General features: G+C 41.7%; 1 pseudogene; it reads right to left on the minus strand.

Annotated features, from left to right (window-relative positions):
• Nucleotides 1-7,418: 7,418 nt before the first annotated feature.
• Nucleotides 7,419-10,332, minus strand: LOC101080293 (annotated as a pseudogene).
• Nucleotides 10,333-16,990: the final 6,658 nt, after the last annotated feature.

The raw sequence follows: 16,990 nt of genomic DNA on the forward strand, positions 1-16,990 counted from the left end.
ACCTTGTAAATATCCTCCATATTGCACTTACCATATTATGTTATAATCTATTTTCTGGTCTGTCTTCTCATTCCAGATTTTAGCTCCTTGAGGGTAGGGATAGTATCTTATTCATCTTTGTATTCTCACCACCTGACACCATAAACACTAGAACTGAACAAAAATCTCTCACTGTGGCTGTTTAACTTTTTGAAGCCAGTCCTTTCTCATACCATTTCAATATAATAAATCTAATGCCACTGGCTTCCTGGGAGAGAATAAAGAAGCATCAGTGAAGAATAATACAATGACACCCAAAAAAACACTAGGCGCTCTCATGCAAGCCCGTGCCGTTGGTCATAAACTCAGAAAGAATCATCCAGAACCTTTAGAACACAGCTGTGATTATATACATCTACTTTCAGGAACCCCATTTTTAGTCCTACTGCTTCCTTGATCTCCCAGTCAGACATCTGGTGGGTAGTAACAGAGTTAAGTAATTGCAGAGATAGTGAATTTTTTGTACTATTTTGTAGAAGATCAGTATATTAACCACATTTTAACTAGTAAGATGATTCAATTAGAGTGACTTGAAACTGCAACTTACCCCTCTAGCCCAATTACCTTTGAATTTTTTGGTTTGGTTTAAGACTCACCTAGGTGAGCCACTTTTGGTTTGAGTCAATCACTAGACTCATACTAGTGTCAATTCAGCTGGAACACAGAGTAACTTGAGGTTTCTGTATCCCGCCATGAGTTAACCAAGAGTTCATTTTAAAACACTTACTGTCAGGGTGCCTGAGTGGCTCAGTTGGTTAAGTGTCCGACTTCAGTTCAGGTCATGATCTCTCGGTTCATGAGTTCAAGCCCCGTGTTGGGCTCTGTGCTGACAGCTCAGAGCCTGGAGCCTGTTTCAGATTCTGTGTCTCCCTCTCTCTCTCTGACCCTCCCCCATTCATGCTCTGTCTCAAAAATAAATAAACGTTAAAAAAAAAATTAAGACACTTACTGTCATTTATTATATAAGACATATGTGCTCATTACAGAAATATCTTAAAAAGCAAAATCTGCTATTTTAAACATTTAAACATTTTTTATGACTTTCTAACCATGCCGGGGTTGCCCTGTTTGCCTTCTTACAAGTTCTGAATAAAAATTCTTTTCACTACCACAAAGAAAGTTAACTTTGATAAAATCAAAGTTAAAATCAAGTTGTTGATAATTCTTGCACATGTCTTGTTCAGCTGATGTATACATGACAATTTCTCATTGATGAATTCCTCTTTGATAAGTGATTGCCTTCTATGGCCTACAGTTGATAAGAGTAACTTCAAGTCCCTAAAGTTACTAAGATTATAAAACTAATTTTTTTTTTTTTTAAAGTAAGCTCTGTGCCCTATGTGGAGCTTGAACTAGGGACTCTGAGATCAAGAGTTGCATGTTCCACCAACTGAGCCAGCCAGGTGCCCCACATGGTATTATTCCTACCTTTTTTTTTTTTTTTTTTCACAAGAAATATGGTCTGAAAAATAAGATCTGGGAAGACCTGAGGGAAAAATAGCATGCAAGTGAAGAGCCAAAGTTCTGCTACTCAGGGTAGAAGAGAAGTAAAATATAAACTCAAGGAGGACAGCAAATGTGTAGTCATTGGCAACCTGAATTAATGTTCACTCATCCTGAAGAACAAACCAGGCAGAACTGTGACAAAAGTTCATGCCGGACAAGTGACCAAAGGCAGTTGTATAGTTTAAGCTTGTGGGATTGGAGTCAGATAGACTTGGGTTTGAATTCTGATTTTGCTCCTTACTATCATGTGATCTTAGATAATTATTTAACTTCTTTAAACCTCAGTTCCCATATCTATAAAATGGGTATAATAATGGTACTCACAAAAGAGGTTAGAGTGGGAGAGAGCCAAAGCATAAGAGATTCTTAAAAACTGAGAACAAACTGAGGGTTGATGGGGGGTGGGAGGGAGGGGAGGGTGGGGGATGGGTATTGAGGAGGGCACCTTTTGGGATGAGCACTGGGTGTTGTATGGAAACCAATTTGACAATAAATTTCATATATTGAAAAAAAATAATGGTACTCACATCATAAGTTGATGAGATAATTAAGAATTAAAGAAATGTTTTTTAATGTTTACTAATTTTGGAGAGAGAGAGAGAGAGAGAGAGAGAGAGAGAGAGAGAGACAGAGTGCAAACAGGGGTGGGGCAGAGAGAGAGGGAGACACAGAATCTGAAGCAGGCTCCAGGCTCTGAGCTGTCAGCCCAGAGCAGACACGGGGCTCAAACCCACGAACTGTGAAATCATGACCAGGTGGTTCCTGACGACAGGAAAGGTGGTGGAAAAATCAGAGATCACATCAAGATATCTACGTTTGGAGATTAAAATGGTAACACTATTGAAAGAAACATGTAGTTGGGAAGGAGAGAAAGTTAAAGAGAAAAATGAATTTAGTTTGAGATGTGTTGACTATGTCAATATGGCATACACAGATAATTTTCCTGAGGGCCACATTGGGATTTAATGGCATACAAGTGGCTTTTAAGTGCAATCTGTAAATTTAAGCTGTTAGTTAATGGGGGAGAAGATAGTAAAGCCAATCTGTAAATTTAAAGACACACATTATTTTTGTTAACTTGAATCCTCCCTATTGCATTTACACTATGATAAATTATTTTTTAAAGTTTATTTATTTATTTTGAGAGAAAGAGAAAGAGAGCATGCGGGAGGGCTAGAGAGAGAGGGAGAGAGAGAATTCCAAGCAAGTTCTGCACTGCCAGCTCAGAGCCAAATGAGGGGCTCAAATTCTCAAACCATGAAATCATGACCTGAGCCAAAATCAAGAGTCAGATAGATGTTCAACCACTGAGCCACCCAGGTGCCCCTGATAATTTTTAAACACTAACATATTAAAAAACAAACAACATATTTTTTCTCCCTGACATCAGGGACATTCACTCAGTCAAGTGACAGGTGAATTTAAAAAACTAGAGAACATGGGGGGCACCTGGGTGCTTAGTAGTTTGAGCATCCAACTCTTGACTTTGACTCAAGCCATGATCCCAAGGTTGTGGGATCAAGCCCCTTGTTGGGCTCCACACTGGGTGTGGAGGCTGCTTGGGATTCTCTCTTGCTCCCTCTACCCCTCTGCCCAACTCACATGCTCTCCCTCTCTCTCGAAGATAAAAACAAATACTAGAGAACATAAGTTATCATCACTGTTTTGCATTCAGCAAAAAACTTTGCGGGGTAACTTGAGTGCCTTGCAAGGCTCAGCTGTTTCCAGATGCTGAACCCAGCCTTGTGGTTATTCAACAAACAACTTCACTGTTCCTTATTTATTATATCAAATAGTCCTGCCTTCTTCATTACCAAAAAACCTGAGTCAATTGATGAAGTAATTACCACAGATAACTACATTTGGACAGTGGCCAAACTACCCAGAAGTGGAATGAAATGGGCTATTGGGTAAGTACATTACTGACTGGTCAATTTCTGTAGACCTGGCCAGGGGCTTCTTCAGCAAAAACAAGGAAGGAAAGAAAAGAGAAGCAGCCCACTTGAGCAGACATATGCTTTTTAAATAGTCATAATTGCTTCTGTTTATTGAGAGCTGACTCTGTGCCCAGCAATGAGCCAAGAGCTTTCAAGAATTATCTCCTATAATCCTCACAACCCTGTCAAGAGGTACTATTATCGTGTCCCCTTTGAAGATGAGGAAATGGAAGCTTAGATAAGGGATGTAATTTGTTCATGGACACAGGCTAATCATAGGGACAGGATTCAAACTCAGGTTTGAGAATCCTGTAGTAATCCAGTCTCAAGATAGCTCCAAGGCTTGAACTGATTCCATACCACTGCACTAATCTGCCTTGTAAGAGCAACCACCATGACAAAATGCCTTTGACATTTTACAGACCCAAACTGGAATAGTTGAGTTGGCACTAGGGAAGTACCTCTGAGAACGTGCTGCTGGTCGGACTGGCCATACAGGTAGCATCAACCCTGCCCCTGGAATGCCAAAACTCCCTTGTTTGCATTGTCAGCCCAGAAACCTGAAACCCATTTCTGTTGACTTTGAGACCTAAACCTTACATAACACTTCATCATCTCTACTCCTTTTACAGGCCCATGATTTCATGCCATGATGAAGTCAAATAACCCAGGCTTGGTTTCTGTTGCAGCAGCTGAACATAAGCCAACAAGGGAAACCATTGTCCTTTTATCCAGATCAACCAACCAAGCATGAAACTATGATGGAAATGTGTGGTATTTCCTAGGGCTGATGTAATAAAGTTATCCACCCCAGATGCCCTGTCCATATATTGTAACTTGGATGGCCAGGTTTTGGGACTAGTGTTAGGGAGTCAGTTAACCTGGAAGTCATTCTCATCCAGAAATGTTGCTACTGTTCTATAAAGTTCCTTAGAAACCAGACTCCTTTTAGCTCCTGGTTTTCATATCTATAACCTTATTTGCTATAGGTCAAAAGTTGAGAGTGGGCATTGACTTTCAGATCCTGGGCTAACTACCCCCAAAGAAGAAACGAGTCTGTCCTGATGTTAAACCCCTCTGGGAGGTATCTTCCTTACCCCTTCTCAAGATCATAAGTGTCATTTTCAGGGGACTGTGAGTAATTTTCTGGCCGAGGGCTGATGTTACACTCAGTTACACTCAGTACCTCAACTGCCCTAGTCCTGAGGTTTTGTTCAAGTCACAGGACACATTTTCTGATTCTTAAAAACTGTCCAAATGTTCTCTTTCAGGATGCTACATTTATAAGGAAATGGGACTTCCCATTCTCCTCCCTCTAATGTAAATCTTGAATTTATGCCTTCACAACAACTCCATTTTATTGATTCATTTGTAGTTACTTATGGGATCATAAATAATGGGTTCAGAAACAAAGATGGAGGCTCACACAAAGGAGACCAAGATGCCTGTAAAACAGTGAAGCTCTTACCTGACCCAAGCCATCACTTCTCAAGAGATGAAGCCATCTCTCATTCAGGGCTTCTGGTGAAAGTGTTCAAACAATGGTTAAGCCATGTAGCTGTCCTTAAATTCCTGCCTGGCCCCTTGCCTAGGTGCAGGATTTCGTCAGCCATAGAGAACAGCCACACCTTGCCTTAATGATTTTTGCCCAAAGACTGTCCTAGCCAATGACAAGCCAAACTAGAATAATCATTAATGTCACCACAGACTATGCAGAATGATCTTAGCTGATTTCCTGTCAGGTTCTGAATAAACCTTCTATCACCTAGCCTGATGACTCTTCCTCTGGCTTAAATTGTTTTTTAGGGAGTTTCTTGAGTCCATTCCACATGTGAGCTGAACCTTCCCAGACAGACAGGGGATTGCCAGGCACAGGTGGAGTCCTGGGTCCTGCAACAGGGGTTTAGGAGCCAAGGAATTATTTGATGCAAACCTTACTCCTTTGTCAAGAGATCAGAGGGGGCTTTGGGCCATGGCTAAAACCCAGTCACAGAAACTCAGTGTGGAATGTACTCAGTCAGCTAGAGAAGGTCCAGCAACTAGAGAAAAGATCAGAGTGACATACATACTGTTTGTAGAGAAATAGTACATGCCCTTCTAGTGGAAATGGAAAAGGCAAGATCCTTTCTGGGCAGTCACATGGAGTAGAGAAAGGGAACACATTTTGGAACCTGGATTCACCATTGGATGACCTGAGGGAAGTCACATAATCTCTCTGGGACACAGTTTCCTCATCTGTAAAATGGGTTTGATGGTACCTATCTCACAAGGTGCTTATAAAGATCTAATGAAGCAGGTGTCTTGCATGGTGCTTGGAAAGTGGGACACACCCAAAACAAATGCTGGTTTCCACCTCTTATTCCCCTGCCCAAAGCTCACATTAATCCCAGATCATTCTGGGTTCTACCACCCTCAGACCTGGACAAGTAAGGCTCTCCGAGGTCCTCAGAGGTGCCTTCCTCAGAGTTTTCTAAATCCCTCCCTGGTGGTTGTTGGCAGTGCTGTCCAGCTTGGACTTGGTTCCACAGAGCCCCAATCTCTGTTTTTACTTCTTTGAGGCACTCTGACTCTCCATAGCCACCCCTTCCTGACATGGGATTAACCAGATGCCCTGAGGAACTCTAGAACTCATATCTATGGGTTTGTCCCTGGGCAATGTGGCCAGGATCAGATTCCTGGAAATGGCCTGGTGAACAGATTATTCCAGTTGGTCAAGGTGATAGTTCTTTGAGGCCTCCTGAAAGACTGAGCTGCCAGAGTAGTGTTGACATGCTGATTTCGGGTGATTCCAATTTATATTTAGACAGGGGCCCTGCAAAAAATATTTGCCCATGGGCTCTGCAAAGTTTAAGTATGGCCCTGATTTTAGGAACCTGGAAATACTTGTCCCCACAAGTGGCTGGACTTACATGGGATTTATTAACATAGTAATTATTCATATGGTAACTATAAAAATTATCAAATGTTTGGGCCCTAGAAAGGGCACCAATTTAAAACACTGCTTTTAAGTTAAAGCTCTGGTATCATCCTCTTTTCCCTCCCCTGTCCACCATGGCCCTGTCTCTCTCATACTGTCACCAATTCTGCATGTCTCTCATATATAGCCTCTTCTGTCTATCCCTGTCTTAGTCCAGATCTCCAAGGTTCCCCCTTTCCCCTGGACTATTGCAGTGGCCTCATGGCTTCCAGGTTCTTCCCACACCATTCTGTCTCCCACACTGACCAGGAAGGATGAAAAGCAAATATAAAAATGGGTTATCCTTTCTCTCTTTCTTTCTAAAAACAAATAAATAAACTTTAAAAAAAAGTGGGGGACACCTGAGTGGCTCAGTCTGTTAAGTGTCAGACTCTTGATTTTGGCTCAGGTCATAATCTCACAGTTTGTGAGTTGGAACCCTGCATCAGGCTCAGTGCTGACAGTGTGGATCCTTCTTGGGATTCTCTCTCTCCTCTGTCTCCATCCCTCCCCCTCTTGTGCACTCTCTCTCAAAAGAAATAAACTTAAAAAACAATGTATTATCATTCGTACCAGCACTATTCACAATAGCAAAATGTGGAAACAACTGAAATGTCCACCAACTGATGAACAGATAAACAAAATGTGGTATATCCATACAATGGAATATTATTCAGGCATAAAAAGAAGTATTGATCCATGCTTCAACATGCATGAATCTCAAGAATATATGCTAAGTAAAATAATCCAGCTAGGAAAGGGTACATATTATGTGGTTCCATTTACATGAAATCTCCAGAATAGGTAGCTTCATAGAGAAAATAGATCAGTGGTTGCCAGGAGTTGGGTTAGGGAGGAGTGGAGAGTGATGGCTTCCTTAATAAGTATGGAATTTCTTTTTCTTTGATTTTTGACACACGTATACAAAACTGTTGTTAAGGTAACAGTCTAGTGGAATAAGACAAGGCAGATTTCATTGCTGTGTTAAATCTCATGTTAAGTAAGTTTTGACTAGTCATTTGCAATCTGATTTCTGAAAACATGGAGTAGAAATCCAGAATCATTGGGAGATAAATCTCAATGATAACATTAATTTACTTACACTCAAATAACTCTCTAAACAGTCACAGCCCAATTTTACAACAAGATGTGCAACAAGCAGAGAAGGAAAAGGACAAACACTGCAAATAAGTTCTTGTCCTTTGGTGGCACAAGTTCTCGGAAGTTACTCTCATCCAAATCCTTCTGTTTCTTCAATAGCAAATAACAGCTTTTCTTTCAGTTGCTCATAGCTCTTGTAGGGTGGCAGGTCCAGGTGGTTAAAACAGGTATGACTTCTGGGTAACCAGTTTTCTTTCCCAACTTTTTCAGTGCAGAATTTCTGTGGTCATTGCTCCCCATGAGGTCAGCAAATCCTCCAACTGGCAATCAGCAGATTCCAGTAACAAACTGCAGAAGTCTCATTCTCTTCTCATTATCAATTTCTTTAACAAACTGTCCAAACCACATAATTTGTTTGCTTGTCCTAGTGTAATGATGGTAGATGGCATGTCTTCGCCAGTCATTCAAATGAATCTCTTGCATTCCACGTAAAAGGACCTCTAATTCCTTTGCATCAAAGTATTGCAAATATTTCCGGGAAGAATTTCATTAAAGCCCTCAGAGAAAGCTTCTGTCTGTTCTTCAACACCTCGAGACAACTTCCATTCAGCTACCATTCTGATATATTCCTCTTCATTTTCTTCCGTCACAAGAATATTGCCACCATTAGGTTTCAAATCATGACTCTTGATTTCACCTAAAATTTCTTTATCGACAGAGAAGTACATTTCCAAACCACGTTCCTCAATATTGTTTTCTTTAACCCAGATGAGAGAATTGTAAAATTCTGGAGCAATAGATGCTAAATCCTTGAGTTCAAGTGGTTTGTTCAATATATGCTTATAGAATGGAAAAAAAAAAACAACACTAAAAACCTGTGTCTATGAATTTCCCATGGAACGAAGCCATGGCAATAAGCCTATCTATAAAACAAAAATATTTCAGGTGATCTGGATTGATGTAAGAAGCAGGATTAATCTGCAAGCAGTAGTTATCCTTCCCTGCATATTCAAACGGGCAATACATGGGGTTCAACACCTTGTTTGACAAAACAAAGAACCTCTCTCTTGCTACACCTCCATAATCTAAACCTTCTTTTCCTGGAAAAATCACCCACAAACGTCTTCGCAGATCTTGGGGATTGAAGCTCATTATCTGCTGCAAGGAATCTTCAAACAACGTTTTTCTTGTCCCTGTAATCTTTATATGCTGTGGCATCGCAAGTTGCTGACACCAGAACCGGAAATACTGAACATTTGCCTTGAAGTCCCGTACATAGGCTATCGGTGGCCTATTGTCTAGAGCAGATTTTCCAGTGCGGGGGTCAATATAGGTGGTCGTTCTTCTATTGTGGTCCACAAAATATGGAATTCCATCTACTGTGAATCTCATTTCCCAGCCTTCAGGTAAGAGCTTTTCATTTAATTTACCTTGACTTCTGGGGTCCTCCCATTGTGTAATACAAGAGTTGTGGTTGACGAAATATACTCTACCATTGCCGTCTGTTCTCTTCTCCCATCCAGGAGGCAGGGAAAGAAGGGGATCAAATTCTTTATTTTGCGATGTAGTAAACAAATCCTGATTCCCATAAGTGAATCTCTGGTTAAACTGCTGCATTGCTCCTTGAAGCTGACTACATTGGAGCTGCCACTGTTCACAGTCCTGGATGGATTCCACTGTTGGCCTCTGCCATGTTGTTGTTCTTGTGAAATTGTCAACATAATAAATATGTCCCATGTTGTCAACCCACTGTTCCCAGCCAGGAGGTAGAGGTTCTGGTCTATTCCACATTGTTCTTCTTTCAATAAGATCTATGTAGTAAACTCACCCATGCTGGTCCACTCTCTGCTCCCAGCCAGATGGTAGGGGATCTTGAGGTACAGGATTTAGTGGCCTAGGGCCTGAGCCTCCAGATATATTAAGAGGAATTATTAATCCAGGTGTTGCTCCTTCAGATGTATTTCAATTTATATTTGTTGGTGGCAGAGAGCCCATACTGGATCCATCATTTTCAGAAGTGGCAGATGGTGAACCATTGACAGATACTGGTCTACATGGGGTAAGTGGAGGTGGTCATGAAGGTCTGGGAGGCCTAGAAGGTTTAAAACCGCCATTTGAGAGTGATGGAGAATTATTCCCATTGACCTTCCTATTTTCACCAGTCCCTGAATCCTCAGGTTCATCTGATCCATTTGGATGTGTTTTTGCTTCATCCTTGGGTCTGGAGACATCAGTAGTCTGTGAAACACATTCTGAACATGTAGTTTCACCATTGGTAACAACTTCAGACTCTAACTGCAGCCCATCAAGACAAACTGAAAAGTCTCTTATTGTCTCTGTTGGCTCTTTGTAACCTACAAGCTGTAAAGTCACAACTACTTTCTCAAGTTTCATGTTGTTTGACTTTAAGGTTTCAAAGATATCTAATGCAGCAGTTCCCAACAAAACATCAGATTTCAGTGTCTGATGACTCCACACACGAAAATGTAATTTCCCTCCTCCAGCTGAGGCAAGTCTCTCCATTTGGGATCTGGGTCCCACTCCCCATATCTTTTCAAAAGTTATTCTTTCAGTTAACCCAGAAACCATAAAACAATATTTGTGGCCCATGGATGGACCCTGTGTTTGGCTCATACAGACTTTTTTCCCTTTTGAAGAAAAATGTACTTACTATAAGGAAAAATGAAAGATAAAAATCCATCCTTTTTAGTGTATAATTCCACAAGTTTTGACCAACACCTACATTTGTGTGCATACTAGCATCACAATCAAGAACACTGCCCTCACCCCCCTCCCCCAACTCCTCTTGCCTCAGGCAAATATTCAGAAGGAGCCTGTACTCTCCATTCTCTGCAGTTCCTGCCACTCTATTTCCTATATCCCACTGCCTCAAGCATTTAGGTTACTTACTAAGGCCCCTGGATATTTGAGTCTGAAGTCCCTGGATTATTCCTCCTCTTTCCTACATCTTTTAGCCAATCGCCTCCTACTCATTCTTTCCTATCAACACCTAATCTCGCTCAGTTCCCCTATGTTAAGGAAAAGCTCTCCTTTGGCCTCTCCAGATGCTACCCTTCCCTCACAACCAAACTTCTTAAAAGAGTTGTTATTTGGGGACCCCCTGGTCAAATTCCCCCTTATTAGCTCAAAGTTCTCCTGATACTCACTATACAGGTAAGACGTTTTTTCTATTTCTTTGGGGGAAAAAAAACCAAAAAACAAAAGCAAGTTATACCAAGACAACTGCGTCTTTCTCAGATGGCAAATTTTTCATGTTGCCCCCAATGGAACATATAACACTGTTTCAGAATTTTGATAAGACATTTTTACCCAAATCATGCCAACTTGTTCTCTTATGTTAAAATTATAAATAGTGAAAGACCTGCCCACTGACGTGGGCTCAAGTGGGGGAATAGGTTTAGATTCTATGTTATATCTACAAATAATTTCTGCTTCCATTTTCTCTCTGAAAAAATCACCCAGTATGAGAAACCCTGTGTCTTTTCTCCCATAAAATGAGAGATCCAGATTGACTTGCATATTTGGAAAAGAAAAGAGAGAGAGAAAAAAAGCTAATCCTTCCATCTCATTCACAGAGGGTTGAAACAAAGGTGGGTAATACTTAAATGTTACTGAATATTGTTTTGAGTAAAAAATAAAGGAACAGTGAAAAAATTCTCAACTGGCCTCTGATTCTTGTTGTTCTGAAATTCTCCCTTCACTGGATATTTTTAAAAGAATGAAAGGAATACCTGGGTGGCTTTGTTGGTTAGGCCACTAAAGACCTTGATCTCAGCTCAGGTCTTCACCTTAGTTGTGAGTTCGAGCCCCATGTGGGCTCCATGATGGCTGTGGAGCCTACTTAAAAAGAAAGAAAGAAAAGAAAAGAATGAAAAGGAAACCTGGCACACGGGAAGTCCATCCCAACTCTGTCCACATTCACTGGATCCATTTCCTCGCCTGCCAGGCAGTCCTCTGCTCTCTCCAATATCTTCTCTTCTCCCACCATCTTTTTTTTTTTTAATTTTTTTTTCAACGTTTATTTATTTTTGGGACAGAGAGAGACAGAGCATGAACGGGGGAGGGGCAGAGAGAGAGGGAGACACAGAATCGGAAACAGGCTCCAGGCTCTGAGCCATCAGCCCAGAGCCCGACGCGGGGCTCGAACTCACGGACCGCGAGATCGTGACCTGGCTGAAGTCGGATGCCCAACTGACTGCGCCACCCAGGAGCCCCATCTTCTCCCACCATCTTACTGTCAAAATCTTTCTCCTGAAGGTCCAATTGTCTCCATACCACAAGCTGATTGACACTTTTCAGACTTCATGTTACTTGATGGCTTAGCAGCACTGCATACTGGTAAGCATTTCCTTTTTCTTGAGACACCTTTCTCTTTGGCTTCTTGGGATAACCACTTCCTGCTTTTCCTGCTACTTCTCTGGCTGCTGTTCAGCCTCCATGGGCATCTTCCTCCTCTACCCACCCTTTAAATGATGATGTTCCTCAAAGATTCATTCTAGGTGCTCTTCTCACTCTACAATCTTTCCCACGTGCACACATCCAAACCCTCAGCTCCAATGACTGTTTTCTTATGTCTCACATCCAGACTTCTCCTCAAAGCTCCAAATTCATCGGTTCAACAGCCTAATTAGCCTCTCTGTTAAATGTCTAAAGAGCATCTCAAACTCAGTCACAAATCCTGAGCCTGACCCCTATTCTGACCCTGCAAACTTGGTCCTCATCCAGTGTTTCCTATTTGAAGAACAGCACCACTACCTACCCAGAAGCATGAAGCCAGAACCTTTGGACTCATGATATCTCCTTCTCCCTCACTCTACATATCTAATCAATCACCATAGCCTGTCAATTTTATTTTATTTTTAAATTTTATTCAAATTCAAGTTAGCTAACATACAGTGTAATAATGATATCCAGGAGTAGAATTTAGTGATTCATCATTTACATATAATACCCAGTGCTCATCCCAACAAGTGCCCTCCTTAACGCCCATCACACATTTTCTCCACCCCCATCAAACCTTAGTTTGTTCTATATATTTAAGAGTCTTTTATGGTTTTTCTCCCTCTCTCTTTTCATCTTATTTTTCCTTCCCTTCCCCAATGTTCATCTGTTTCGTTTCTTAAATTCCACGTATGAGTGAAATTGTATATTTATTTTTCTCAGACTGACTTATTTCGCTTAGCATGATACACTCTAGTTTCATCATCGTTGTTGCAAATGGCAAGATTTCATTCTTTTTGATCGCCAACTAATGTTTCAGTATGTGTGTGTGTGTGTATGTGTGTGTGTGTGTGTATGTATACACACACACACACACATACATACATACATACACACATTTTCTTTTTCCACTTGTCAGTCAATGGACATTTGGACTCTTTCCATAAGTTGGCTATTGTTGATTGTGGCCTGTCAATTTTACCTTCTAACACCTTTAGTGTCTTCCGCTGAGAACATCTTTAATGTCACTACCCTGGTCCAGGTCTCCATCATTTCTCTCCTATCACATCAGCACTCTCCTAATGGGTCTCCTCCCATCCACTTTGCTCACCTCTGCCATTGCACCTCCACCCTAAAGTCAGAAAGATCTTTTTAAACACAAATATGACATTTTAATACCCTACTTAAAACCCTTAATGGTTTCCCATTGCCATAATCACAAAACAAAATCTCTGGCCTTCATTTCATACTATGTTCCCCGTAGCTCAAGGTATTTCAGTCACACTGACCTTCTCTCAGAAATATTAGGGGACTCATACCTGCTTCTTCCCACCTCAGGGTGTTTATGCTTGTTCCCTTTGCAAGCAACACTTCTTACCATTCAGCATCATCTTCTCACACTTAGAATTTCCAGTTAAGTTATAAAACAAAGTCAAAGATCTTTCCCCACAGGAGCCTTCCTGTCCCCACCATCCACCCTTCCCCAAACTGACCAGGCCCTCTTGAAATATGGTTTTAGAAGAGTCTTTACTTGGTCAGTTGGAGCTAAGTAATTAGTTATGACATGTCTGTCTCCCTTGGTGGAATATAAACTCCATGATTACAGGAACTATGTCTGTTATTTACTACTCCACCTTCAGAATCTAGTTGAGAGCCATGCTCATGGAAGCTCTCAATAAAAATTTTTGTTGAATGAATCCATAAAAGACTTTCTTTGTCTAAACTTTTAGAGGCTCATCCTGAAAGGAGTCACTCCAGATACTACTTAGAGTCACAGAATTCCACCTGGGAAATAGCAGCAGCTCCTAGCAATTTGTTGCTTGAGTCTCCAGTGGATACAGACTTGGATACAAACACTCTTCACTAGTAAACATATGTCTCCTCTTGGGATTAACAACCATATGTCCTCCCTGGGTTTAGTTAGGAAAATCACTACTGTTTCTAAGTAAACTTTGGAATTCATAGTGCTGCTTATTTGAGAAGCAGCTAGGTCCCAAATCAGTGCCTGTAATTAATTTAAAATTGCTACTTTCGGGGCGCCTGGGTGGCGCAGTCGGTTAAGCGTCCGACTTCAGCCAGGTCACGATCTTGCGGTCCGTGGGTTCGAACCCCGCGTCGGGCTCTGGGCTGATGGCTCAGAGCCTGGAGCCTGTTTCCGATTCTGTGTCTCCCTCTCTCTCTGCCCCTCCCCCGTTCATGCTCTGTCTCTCTCTGTCCCAAAAATAAATAAACGTTGAAAAAAAAATTAAAAAAAAATAAAATTGCTACTTTCTCAGGCCTACTATGTCTTCATAAGATGCATCTCTTTCAGTCCAAAGCCCAGAGACACTCACTGAACCTCTGTTGCTCTGAAAAAATGGCTATCTGTCGCTTTGAGTTGCTCTCCAAGGGAATCCCCTAACATAGATTCTGGGTATACCATGTAAACCACATTTCCTGTCATATCATCCCAAATGCACATTTCTAATTTGATGGAAGTCTGTTTAATTGTCTCCACAGAGCCTAGAACAGTGCCTGGCTGGTGACAGGTGCTCAATAAATCTTTGTAGATGAACAAATGAAATGCATGCAAACTATAGGAGTAATTATCAAGGAAGTCATCCAGAAGAAAGGAATGTTTAAGCTAGAGTTCTGAAGAAAGAGGAATAGTTGGCTAAGAGAACAGAAGAGGGGAGAATATTTCAGGAAGATGCATGTGAGGTGTTGGGCAGGGAGAAAACGGATGTGCCCAAGGAAGCAGGGAACCTCAGAGGAAATCCCAAACTCCTAACCATAGTTTACATGGTCAGTGGGGCTTGGCACCTCCTTCTTCTCTGACCCTCCCTCTAGTCTTCCCCCACCAACCTCACCCCTCTCATATTGCCTGCCCTTTTCCTCCATCAGATGTTTGGCAAATGTTTGTTAAATGAATGGCTGCAGTAGAGAGAGAACGAGGAAAAGAAAAGCAGAGTTGGAACATGCAAGACCGTTTTATGTCTTTTGGATCTTACTCTAAGAGGAATAAGAAGGTACAAAAGAATTTAAGCAAGGATCTGACCTGGTAATCTTTGCTTTTCTGAAAGATTACTCTAGCTGTTGGGTGGTGTAGGGGTCATGTGGGTTCAAACCAAGGCAAAGGGAGGCCAGTTCGGAAGTGGAGTGGTCCAGGAGAGGTGATAGTGAACTGGCCTAGTGGTGGGTGGGGTCAGAATAAAAATAAGTGGAGGAGATTAGATTAAGTTCAGCCTGAAGAAGTAACTAAATTTGGTTGTAGCATAATTGACGGGATTAACACATCTAAAAAAGAACAAAAATATTTCTGGCCAGACAAGCTCATGGGGCTTGTTGTTGGTAGCAGAATGTGGCATTGCCTCCACCCTAGGTTTTAGATGTTTAGGCAAAATTCCTCCATTACTCTTCTTCTGTCATTTTCTTTTCTTTTCTTATTTATTTTGAAAGAGAGAGAGAGCGCCCAGGCAGAGAAGGGGCAGAGAGAGAAGGAGAGACAGAATCCCAAGAAGGCTTCGTGCTATCAGCACAGAGCCCAATGTGGGACTTGCACTCACACACCATGAGATCTTGACCTGAGCCAAAAGCAAGAGTCAGACACTTAACCAACTGAACCACCCAGGTACCCCTTACTCCATCATTTTCAAGGGGCAGAGGAATATCCTGGGAAAAAAGGTATTGGGAGACCAACCATGAGATTTCCCTTTGGATGTTTATTCATTAAAACAAGTTTGATGGCCTGGGTGGTCCAGACTAGGTCAGACAGGTAGGCAGGGCCAAGATGGGTGCAACTCACCACCAGGAAGGGGCTGTCTGGATGAGAACCCAAGACTCTACAGCAGGGGCTCCAAAGCTGACCAGGCAGTGGTTGTGGCTGATTTTATTACCCCCTCCTACCACACCCTTCCAGCTGTATAGCTAAATGCCTCTGCAATTCTCCATGGCTTGTGGAGTTGGTCAAGATTCTCTAGCCTGGCAGAGCCAGTCAACCCATCCTTGAAAGCCTGCAGCTGAGTTCCCATTCTCCAAGCAGGCACCAGCTGTCAAGAGAGCAGGGCCAATTTGTGAACGAAAGCAAGAAATCCTGGGGACTTCAGGGGGGAGGAGACCTAGTACTTTTGGGGATTGGATCCCAGGAATTACTTGACTTCCAGCTGATTTCATAGGGGAAGGATTGGTGTTGTTGTGATTGAGATATCATAGAAAATGAGCTTTATTTTGCAGATGACTCAGCCTGTGTTCAGATAGAATAATCCAAGTGACACATCGGAGACTGGGAGCCTAGATGGGAAGAAAAAGTATACATGTGATTATTTTAAGTGTGATGAGTGCTGAAAAGGAGAAGCTAATTGTTCCAAGAGAGTAAATATGGGGTCTCAGTTAGTTAGAAAAAGCTTCTGTGGTGAAGTGACATTTCAGCTGAGGTCTAGAGAGGGGGTATAAAGTGTGACCAGGAAGGACATGGCTTGAGGAACGACTTTAATTTGGGAATTGAAGAACTGGTTAAGCCAAGAAAAGATCAGCAGGCCAATGAGAGGAAGAATCGGGGGCAATACTGTTGGAGATGTGGTGAGGGTAGAATGTGGCAGCAGAACATGTGAAGGATGTTAAGAGTTTGGACTCTGGAGCAATGCAAGCCATAGGTGAGTTGGAAGCAGGGGTATAACCTAATCAGTTCAGGTCATATATGATGTTTTCAATCCCCCTGAGATTAATCAAGCCAGGAGCAATGACAAGGCTGAGTGAGAATGAGCTAGACTAGGCTATGGTAAATTCTCCATGTCATGAATGACTCTTTGGGGAGCTTAGCACATCTTGACACATTCCTTCATTCAGCGTGACTCTCACATTCTAAAGGATCATAAACCAAATTTAAAACTTGACTATATTGGGTATTTGCCTTTTAGGGAAAAATCTATACACAGAATATAATATATAATCAGTCAACGAACACAATTTGCAATATCATGATGAATATTGTTAACTTAATCAACTGATTCTA

This window comes from Felis catus, chromosome B3 (assembly GCF_018350175.1).
Source record: "Felis catus isolate Fca126 chromosome B3, F.catus_Fca126_mat1.0, whole genome shotgun sequence".
NCBI lineage: Eukaryota > Metazoa > Chordata > Mammalia > Carnivora > Felidae > Felis > Felis catus.